The sequence below is a fragment of the Limulus polyphemus genome, unplaced genomic scaffold, assembly GCF_000517525.1.
Source record: "Limulus polyphemus unplaced genomic scaffold, Limulus_polyphemus-2.1.2 Scaffold178, whole genome shotgun sequence".
NCBI lineage: Eukaryota > Metazoa > Arthropoda > Merostomata > Xiphosura > Limulidae > Limulus > Limulus polyphemus.
Genome location: NW_013665788.1, coordinates 30,602 through 38,424, shown reverse-complemented (window position 1 = coordinate 38,424; position 7,823 = coordinate 30,602). Strand labels below are relative to the sequence as shown.

At 31.7% G+C, this 7,823-nt stretch overlaps 1 protein-coding gene across 1 annotated transcript in view; it reads right to left on the bottom strand.

Moving 5' to 3' along the window:
• Positions 1–5,746, bottom strand: part of LOC111084936 — a 26,533-nt gene extending 20,787 nt beyond the window's left edge. The window contains exon 1 of the mRNA XM_022381592.1: positions 5,695–5,746. The gene's annotated coding sequence lies outside the window, so the exon portion shown is untranslated. The remainder of the gene's footprint in view (positions 1–5,694) is intronic.
• Positions 5,747–7,823: the final 2,077 nt, after the last annotated feature.

The window sequence follows — 7,823 nt, the reverse complement described above, 5'->3', positions numbered from 1 at the left end:
TTATGAAATTTTGTGAAAAATCTGTACGTGATAGAGAAAAATGGATATAATTTTCGGATTCAGCGTACAGGAATTACTGTAGAACATGTAAAAATCTCAAAACAATAAAACCATCCCAGGCCTGTGATATTGGTTGGTAATTCCTGTTTCACACTGTACTTAAGGCTTTTTAAAGGAACACCAGATGTTTGTAAGAAAGCTAATTTCAAGACGTAATGATAACATTGTTTACACTAGAATTATTATGTTTTTTAGCTTATGTAAAATATAGAAGAAACAAATCGACTTTTCAATACCCTTACAACTTTTGCAGTACTTTATTTAGTATTCTACAAAAGATTTGGGTGCAATATACCAAGCCGTTTTTGTTGTAGGCTGGCAAGAGAATAATGATAAGAATTACAAACGGCCGTTTTGAGCAGATTTTCTTTTCCTTTTAAGTCTAACATGCGTGTTTTTTTGTGCATTTTTATATGTGTACTGCCTTAACAGTCAATAGTAAAAGTTTTAAAGTGTTGTTTGAACTGAATCTTTATTGTTTAAGGTGCTTTTTGCCCGAACGTTCTACAAGGGTTTTGTGCAATTCCTTGCGATCCCTATTATGAACCACTATTGTGGTTCATGATTAACTTCATATTGGAGCAAGCTATGTGCTTCGAGCGAAACTAAAAATGAACCTGGCATTCAGTGTAGGGAATTAAATATATTATTCTTATGTTTCTACATATAAGGATTATAATGCATTGTTTCATCAGTTTGGTACTCTCTCTGTTAACGATGTTTTCGGTCGTAATTCCAATAATATCTCACGAGATTCAGCCAGCTTAGAAAATTTAAGTTAATCATAAATACATATTTTAGGCTAAAAATGCAAAATATCTTTATAATGAAAGTATAAATAATACTAATGGTGTCTCGCTGATTCAACTTGTCTGAAAGAAAAGTATGTAACAAGTAGTGATAATGAGTACCCAGATTGACTCTCTCCGTCATTAATACTAACTTTAATTAAAGCAAACTACTAGCACAGATAAGAACTAACAATAAACCTAGTAATAAACATAACTAATTACATATACTGTTCTAACCTCTTACTTATATAAGGTACCCTTGCTTTTAGCGATATTTTCAGTCGTAATCCCAAAACCGTTTCTGCATCATTAGGGTATACTTTGATAAATCAGTAGCCAACGTTTTGACGAACAATGTAGGTCCAGTGGTGTTTTAGTCAATTCTGGTGATCTCAACAAACGTGAGTATGAGTTGTACGATCAATTGTAAGGCTAAAACTGGTCTTGTTAAACTTGAAATAAACTCATGAAATCTGTTTCTCAACGATGGATCAGTGATAATCACACCACATGCTGCCTTGTAGCTCGTACTAAATGTTTGAAAATGAACTTTTAAGTTTTCACTTTTTTTTTGAAAAACTTGAAATCATATTTACATGGATAAAATGGAAAATGCATGTTAACTATTTTTACAAATTTTCATTTTGTTCACGTTTAACGAAATTATAGACTACATAGCCTTAGTGAGCGCAAAAGCTATATTAACAGTTAAACGGGTATTATTTAAGTCTATTCTGAATCTAGACATATAATCAACAATCTTTTAAGCATCTGTTATCTTCCCTATGTTCAAAATATTTCGAAAGTCCACATTTTAAGCATTCAAATTTCTGACATCAAAGTCATTAATCAAACAGATAGTCATGTTATGGATAGTCATCGGCATATGAAAAATTGAAATTGAAAGGCAATACATCTGTCATTAGTAAAAAAAATGTGACCACCGATCACTTGCGACTGCCTAAAGGAAAAAAAAAGATAGTCAGATAGGCTTACAAAATGCAACAAACATCAGACTTCACTCCTTTTAATCATGTAAAAGATATTCTCAAAAGACAACAGACTGTCAGTTCAATAACTGCTTTGTCTTCAGATGTAAGCATCCTCATTGGTGTCAGTGAACGACTGGAGACACGTTACAGGTTACAATCAAATAAGGTAATTTCCAATGCCTTGTAAGAACTCTACTCCTGCAAGGTTCAGGATATTATCGCATTCTCAAAAGACAACAGACAGTCAGTTCAATAACTGCTTTGTCTTCAGATGTAAGCATCCTCATTGGTGTCAGTGAACGACTGGAGACACGTTACAGGTTACAATCAAATAAGGTAATTTCCAATGCCTTGTAAGAACTCTACTCCTGCAAGGTTCAGGATATTATCGCAGCATAAGCTACTTCAACCAAATATAGAGCAACCAATCAGTTGTAGTTTAAAGCTACTTCAACCAAATATAGAGCAACCAATCAGTTGTAGTTTAAAGCTACTTCAACCAAATATAGAGCAACCAATCAGTTGTAGTTTAAGATATTTTTGGTTTAATTTCGCATAAATAATTGCCCCCCCCCGGTGGCACAGCGGTATGTCTGCGGACTTACAACGCTAGAATCCGGGTTTCGATACCCGTGGTGGGCAGAGCACATATAGCCTATTGTATAGCTTTGTGCTTAATTACAAAACAAACAATCATAAATAATTTAATTTTTTTCATGCTATTCGCGATCGACAGAGAAGAAACTCCAGTTTGAGAAATTTACCTCTGGCTAGTTCTTGGATATCATGAGTTTAAAATATTTTATTTATAACTTTACTTGATTATCACGAGAAGAAATAGAGTGATCTTCGTTTTACACCTCATCACTTTAATCTTCTTCTACTACCGGTGTAAGGCAATTGGCGGCCATTTTCACCTTTGTTTCATCATGTTACATGGCCTAAACATCAGTTAAGGAAAAATCTTTAATATATGCAAAAACTGAAATCAGAAACACCGTTTTACAGCTACAAAAATACCTTTGAACGATTCATTGTACTGAGGTAGAAATAACCCTTAAACACTTCATTATACCAAAAGTAGAAAGGATATTTTAATATTAAATTGCTACAGTATACCAAAGAAAGAGTACTACTCTACTGTCTACATCCTGAATATTTCAATATTAACTTGCTACAGTATACCAAAGAAAGAGTACTACTCTACTGTCTACATCCTGTAGAAGAATGTTTATGGAAAAAAATAGTATCATTCAAAACAGTATATATAGAGAAAATTATCATATATTAGAAAACCAAGATTAGATTATAAGTAATATTATAGAACCTGTTGACTATTCTTCTTCAGGAGAACAAAGAAGAAGAATAGTCAACTATTCGAAAGCGCTCGAGTTTGGGATCTTATTTTAAGTTTATTACACTTTATCTGTGATCCTTTGTGCTAACTCTTTTATCAATATAGAACCTGTTGAGTAGGCTTTGAGCATGTGTATAGCACACGTTGTTTTTCTTTTATGCCAAATATCACATTTCTCTGTTATTGCACTTACCTTACAAATCTTCTTACAGGGTTCAGGTAACATATTTATAGACAAATAACTGCCCCCTCCCCAGTGGCACAGCGGTATGTCTGTGGACTTACAACGCTAGAAACCGGGTTTCGATACTCGTGGTTTGCAGAGCACAAATATCCCATTGTGTAGCTTTATGCTTAACTTCAAATAATAACAAAACAAATAACTAACACGTTTCTTTTAATAATTGTTACTTCATCAGATGTGTAAATACTCTGTTTTAGTAGCCTGTTACATAAAGAATTTTTTAAAAATAAAAAATAAATATTTTATTTTCCTTTTTCTGTGACATTGTTCTTTCATCGATACACACATGACGTCACAAGGTTTTACATCCAAGTTGAAAAAGTGCAATTCTCGTAAATTATGTTAATACTTTCAAACTAAAAGTTAGTAAAATATGGTGCTCAGAACATGGCTAGTATCTTATCTAAATTAGATCTGGAAGGAGAGAATTATATTATCTTTTCCTCATCATTAAATTATTTTTCGATAAATGAACTTTCCTCAATTTGATTTCACCGCAAGTAGAATTTTAAAAAGGAAAAGTAACTTATATGTTTTCTTTATGTATATAATAGGTAAGTTCACAGTTGGTCTTCTGACGAAGTATATAATGTATTTTCAAATTAAACGACAAATAACTGTAGAGTTTTTTATTATTTCATTGACTCTACATATCGGATTTCACCCAATAAAATAAAAGTAACAAAAGTCTTTCTTTGGAATCTTAGATCGTTTAATGTATAGAAAAAGCTTTCTAGTCGTGACGCATACAAAATGTCTGATATAACACCTGACGATAGCCGGATAATTCACTGGTCGAAACGTTGTGAAAATAATATTACACATAATAAAGACGAGAATAACAGTCCAGATAATTATACAATCAGTAAAACTAAATATGCACCATACTCAAGTCAGGATTTCGAGGTTTCAGAAACTTTACGTTTTTACTATAGTGCAAGTTATTTTATCTCTCGATATGCTCGCTTTGACCTTTCATAGTTTTAGTTCGATCATCATCAAAATTGATCAAGATAATGAACCCGACAGGCTTAGATTTTTGAATTACTTCCAGAGGGTAGTCAAACTCCCCTTTTAATGCTGGTAAGAACGTTCGTCACAGGCCAACACCAAATAACTAATTGAAGGACTTAATTCTATTATAATGCACATTTGGGGTGAAGTATTAAAAATTAAAGTAAATATTCATAAACTGTTATTTTTTGTTTGTATCTCATTTCCGCCACACTCACTTTTTTGTATTTTCATAACGCTGCTGAATAACAGTCCTTACAACACGTATGTCTGCTAGTGTAGGTAATTGCTTCTTTGACTATTGCAGAAGTCCAAGTTCTGGTCGTTAAAAACGTTTTGATGATTATATGTTACGTGGATTATTTGTAATATTCTATTTATAACAACGGTAGCTTATCAAATGTATTCTTGTTACAATATTATTGTGTTGTTTGTAATGCTAGCTGTAACAGATTTATTATTTATAATACTACTCTGCTAGTGTTATATTCCTGTCTATATTCTACCGGTATCAGTATTATTTGCTGTTGGCTATTTTACCAGTGACATTGTTATATTTACTGTATTCTAGTAACTGTGTTAGGTTTTGATTATAATATAGCTCACGTAGTGTTATTGATCATATTATAGCTGAACTAGTAGACTATAGTTTTATCGTTGTTTTGAAGAATAATGTAGTTATAACAGTATTGTCTTTAAAACGATCTACTTGTAATAACATTGTGTTAACCATATCCTATTTACAACAGTGGTCTTGAATAAATTTTTTTCTTCGTTATATTTTATTTTTTATAGAGAAATGTACTGTTTACTATATGTTACGTAAATTTGTCAATAAATGACTTGCAAAGTTGAAAATAGAGTAATTTAAGCAATTAAATTTTGTAAATTTACTATTCTCAGATCTCCTGCAAATATTTTCAGGTTCTCTTATTAAAAATCGCACCTGGAAAATAGAATGTTTCACCAGCTCTTTCGATTTGATTAATGTCGTTACAATTGTAGCCACAATTGAAATTATCTTTCATTACTATTTTCAGTTAACGATACTTATTTCTTTAAAAAAAAATGTACATGTTTTAGCACTTTGAAGCGTAGAATACTGTCGATCAAACAAGTAATAGCTCCTAAAGCAATATATATATACGTATGTATATTTAAAAGCAACAGCAAAAACGTCGCAGAACGTATATCACTATTTCTTAAATAAAACTGTGCTTGATATTATAGACTCACCCAATCAACGCACTGTTGAAACCACTTGTTGCTGAAACCACCGGAATGGAACTAGTGAAGGTATTAGGCTTAATAACTCGCTACATCACCTGACTGATGCCTTTTAAGCCCAAATCCGTCGTGGGAGGGTGTGGATCGAAACTGTCGCACCAGCAAAGCTTACTAACGATTGGCTCCTTCATTTTACACACATTTCTTTAAACAAGTACTACCAGCAATCAGCTTTTTGCGTTCAGTTATTCAGTTTTAGAGGCGAAATGTCATCTAAGACGTGAGAATATTTTCATTTATCATAAAACCTAAGTATGTAAGAGACGTAGATAAACGTAAACAAATGATCTTAGTTTAAATACCTCCTTAAAAGCGAAAACTCCGAAAAACATCGATTTTAAGATATCTAGATAAAAATATATAACAACTAAAATCAAACACCGAAAAACAGAAGTTTTAGTCATGTTGGGCGAGGACAAAATCTGAAAATACAGAGGTTCAATAGGAGGCTGTTTTCTCTAAATAAAATTTGTTATTACATGACATATTAAACGAATGGTGGAGATAAGAATAACATTATCAGAGCGATATTACTTAAGAAACTTTGGATGTAGATACTGAAACATAGATATTATTTTCTCAGGAAATGTATTTTTAAATTAGTAAAGAAATATTAAGAGATCAAAATAAGGGGAATAATTTAATAATCAACACCATCATAATACTACACGTTATATTAAGAGATCAAAATAAGGGGAATAATTTAATAATCAACACCATCATAATACTACACGTTATATTAAGAGATCAAAATAAGGGGAATAATTTAATAATCAACACCATCATAATACTACACGTAATATTAAGAGATCAAAATAAGAGGAATAAATTAATAATACAATACAATACCACACGTTATATTAAGAGATCAAAATAAGGGGAATAATTTAATAATCAACACCATCATAATACTACACGTTATATTAAGAGATCAAAATAAGGGGAATAATTTAATAATCAACACCATCATAATACTACACGTTATATTCTACAATTACTTAATGAAAGATTGATTGGCTTGGTTTGTATAATACGATGAATTCATTTAATCCTTGTAAATTGGTACTTGCAGCAAAGAATTGGAATCGCTAAAGGAAAAAAAAAGACCATGTTGATCATTAGAATCACAATTTATATTAACCGATGTCGATATTTTAAGGACAATTTATACGTTTCTATATTTTATTGGCATTTACATAATGAATTTGTATAAATTTAAAAAAATCCGTTCCACATTGAGTGAGGGATAATTTACGGACTTACAGCGCTAAAATCCAGAGTTCTATTCCACTAGGTGGACATAGAGCAAATATCCTACTTTGTAGCTTCGCGACAAAAAAAAACGGCTAAAAACTCCCATCAACAAACAGGAAAGGTCATAATTTAACGATAACAACTCAGGTTTTCAGCCTTAACGGTCTAACATACAGATTCAATCCGGACTTGGTTGAAACTGTTTGTTATATTAAGATACTTTGATCCGAATTTTCCTCACTCGGACTACATCACACTATCTTAAAGTTGTGGTTGTCTTTGGACTTTACATATGCCAGAGCGTATTATTGTACATAATAATAAGTTTCCTTTGTTACAACTGCGTGTTACGTAATTTGTACTTCAAACGTTTTAACTGTTGAACCTATATAACCTCGTTTACATCGAGAGGGAGGACAATTATACATATAGATGACGTATGATCGTGTTAGAACAGAAATTCTGCAAAAGTTTCAAGTTTTTATCACTCTTCATCCATTGATTTTTTTTCCCTTCTAATGACAGCAATTTTTAGAATATATTTTAAAAAGAACAACAAGGCCTATAACAAGTAATTCTTTTGATTTTAGTATAACTTTGGTTTTTCTTTTATTCGTATGCCGAAATTATTCGATTTTTTATTACTACTCTTCCTTTTGGTTTGTTTTTTACATGCCGTGATTCTTGACTTGCTGGCGGTAAACACTAGAGCACGAGTATGAAAAGATATGAAAATAAATAAATATTTGATAAGGTGATTGGTGAGAATACTGATTAGAGCGAAAAATGAGGAGAGAAGAATTGCAAATCACTAAAGCAAAAAA